This window comes from Otolemur garnettii, unplaced genomic scaffold (genome assembly GCF_000181295.1).
Source record: "Otolemur garnettii isolate 467f Iridium unplaced genomic scaffold, OtoGar3 scaffold00159, whole genome shotgun sequence".
Lineage (NCBI taxonomy): Eukaryota > Metazoa > Chordata > Mammalia > Primates > Galagidae > Otolemur > Otolemur garnettii.
This window is the reverse complement of record NW_003852554.1, coordinates 324395-327407: the sequence shown is the minus strand read 5'-3', so window position 1 is coordinate 327407 and position 3013 is coordinate 324395. Positions and strand designations below refer to the sequence as shown.

The 3013-nt window shown below is 39.5% G+C and overlaps 1 protein-coding gene across 5 annotated transcripts in view; it reads right to left on the bottom strand.

Moving 5' to 3' along the window:
• The window catches only part of ZCCHC11 (zinc finger CCHC-type containing 11), a 123176-nt gene that overhangs the window by 103279 nt on the left and 16884 nt on the right, over window positions 1-3013 (bottom strand). The window contains exon 1 of one of the 5 annotated variants that reach the window (XM_023519140.1): window positions 1220-1242. The exons of the other annotated variants lie outside the window; for them this stretch is intronic. The gene's annotated coding sequence lies outside the window, so the exon portion shown is untranslated. Of the gene's footprint in view, window positions 1-1219; window positions 1243-3013 lie in introns of those variants that run through there. 5 annotated transcript variants of the gene reach the window in all.

The following is a 3013-nucleotide window of genomic DNA, read 5'->3' as shown; positions in this document are numbered from 1 at the left end:
AATTTCCCAAAGAGACACAGTAAGAAGGGTAATTTCCCAAAGAGACAGAGTAAGAAAGCATAGACCTAACAGATAAGACTATGTACCAAACAGAATGTGTTTATTAAACTTTGAGAAATTTTTTAGGACCACAGAATAGAACGTACAATAATGAATTGGGAACATAAGCTGATGAATACATTTGTAGAACTAGCTGAGTTTATACTTCAGCTAAAATAAGCCATAAATTTATAAGCAGAAGAGTGACACAGTTTCTGGTTAAGAATAACTTCTGCAGAGCAAAACAGAGTGGAAAGGGAAAGAAGATGAGTCATAAAGTAAATAATAGTAATTAGCAATAATAGTAAAAAAGCTTTTTTAAAATGTTACTTGGGGCCTTATCAAATAATTTTGGTAGGATGGGAGGGCTGTATTAAACAGTTAAATGGATTTTTCTTGAAGAACCTCTCAGATTCAATATGCTAATAACCACTGTAAATCTCTGCAACATATCCCAGATTTAACTAAGTCAGCCTCTTTTGCCAGCACCACTTATCAGTATTTCAAAGAACTGTAGGAAACCCAAGTTTTTTAACACTGTTCTATAAAACAGAAGGCCACCAATGAGTGAGAAAAACAGAGGGCAGTAGAGAACTTAAGGAGATAAAATAATAACAAATGTGAGGAATAGGAAAGAAAATTGATTAGAACACTGTCACTATGTTAATGACCTAACTAAATACATAAAACATCAATCCACTAGTTTATACAATTTGCAGATATTAAAATTCATGCTAGGTCTGAGATTTACAAAATGAATATTTCAATAGAGTAAGAAACACAACAGGTATGGTGCTAGTGGGAGGAAAGGATAAAGCTACAAAGAGGCAATATACAGAGATGAGGAATAGGTCAGAAAAACTAAAAAAAAAAAATCAAAAATGTAAATATAGATAATTTAGATTTTGGTCAGAAGTAGAACTATTTTAAACGATATGAGTAGTTATGCCAGGAAAGTACAGTAGGATATCACTGGAATACAGAAACTAAGGAATAATAAAGTGTTAAGTGACCTTCAATATTATGCTTCCAAGTGCCTGATGTGATGTTCAGAATCACATCAAATTATAAATTAATATAAGTGAGTGACCTAGAGGTTCCTAGATGGAAATGACAAGTCAGATAAGAAATACAAACAGCAGGGCACCAGTCTTAGAAGATAAAGAATTTTGGGAGGTACCTGTGGCTCAAAGGAGTGGGGCGCCGGCACCATATGCCCGAGGTGGCAGGTTCAAACCCAGCCCTGGCCAAAAACTGCAAAAAAAAAAAGAAGATAAATAATTTTAGCCAGGCGAGGTGGTTCACACCTATAATCCTAGCATTCTGGGAGGCCACGGTGGGTGGATTCCCCAAGCTCACGAGTTCAAGACCAACCTGATCAAAAATAAAAATAAAAATAGCCTTTCTATAAAAATAGCCTGGCATTGTGGTGGGCACCTGTAGTCCCAGCTACTTGGGAGGCTGAGGCAAGAGAATAGCTTGAGCCCAAGAGTTTGAGGTTGCCACAGCACTCTACCAATAACAAAGTGAGACTCTGTCTCCAAAAAAAAAAAAAAAGAAAAGAAAAGAAAAAGGAGAGAGAGAAAGAATTTTAGAGGAAGATAGAAGACAGTGTATAAAAATATATACATTTGATTTCCTGGTTTTGAGGAAACAGGTAAAAAGGAAATAAGCTATATTCTCCAGACTAGTACTGTTAGGAACCAGGCCAAACAATAGGAGGTGAGCAGCCACTGTGAGTGCCAGAGGGCCAGTGAGGGAAACTTCATCTGTAATTACCACTGCTCCCTATCGCACATCACTGCCTGAGTTCTGCCTCCTACTAAATCAGAAGCAGCATTAAATTCTCACAGGACTATGAACCCTACTGTAAACTTCACATGCAAGGGATCTTGACTGCACACCCTTTATGAAAATCTAACGCCTGATGATAATGAGTTGGAGCTGAGGCAGTGATGCCAGAGCTGGAGAGTGGCTGCAAATACAGATTATCATTAGCAGAGAGGCTTGACTGCAGAGAGACCACAATAAATCAATTGCTTGCAGACACATATCCAAACCCTACCAGTGCATGGCAAGTAACGAGCTGCATCTGATAGCAGGCTTTATAGTGGCAAGACAGTTGATGATGTACTTCAGTTGTACAGCTACATGTGGTGGCATGCTTTAAAAGTCAGAATCCGACACTTTTAAGTTCACACATGGCCTGCCCGTTATTTTATTTACTACTTCTATCATTGCCTCTTTCCTGCATTGTGCACTTGTCTCAGTCACAGTTTCTTTTTTCTTTTTTTTTTAGGGACAGACTCTCACTTTATTGTCCTTGGTAGAGTGCTGTGACATCACAGCTCACAGCAACCTCCACCTCCTGGGCTTAGGCAATTCTCTTGCTTTAGGCTCCCAAGTAGCTGGGACTACAGGCACCCACCACAACACCCAGCTATTTTTTTTGTTGCAGTTTGCAACCCGCCATCCTCACCACTCACTGAGCCACAGGCACCACCCACAGTCACAGTTTTATTAAGTCAAAAAGCTAACCCTAGTAAAAACAAGTAAAAAACAACTATAGCTGAAGAGCTTCATTGAAAAAGAGGAAAGAATCAGTGATCAGATAGGAGAAGACTCTATGACTATTAAATAAATGAAAGCTGCATTTAAAAGAAAATGCCAGGAGTCCTACTTAAATTTTAGGTTCATTGCAACAGGTGATTCACATTCCCCAAGCCTGCTTTGTATATCATATGTGACTACTAACTATCCAACAAAGCCATGAAACCTTCAAAACTGCTTTGCCTAGGCCATGTGTATTGGCTCACGCCTGTAATCCCAACACTCTGGTAGGCCAAGGTGGGTAGATTGCCTGAACTCACAAGGTCCAGACCAGCCTGCCTGAGAGAGACCCCAACTCTAAAACAAAATAGCTGGGGGCAGCACCTGTAGCCAAGTGGATAAGGTGCCGGCCTCAGTGTATGGG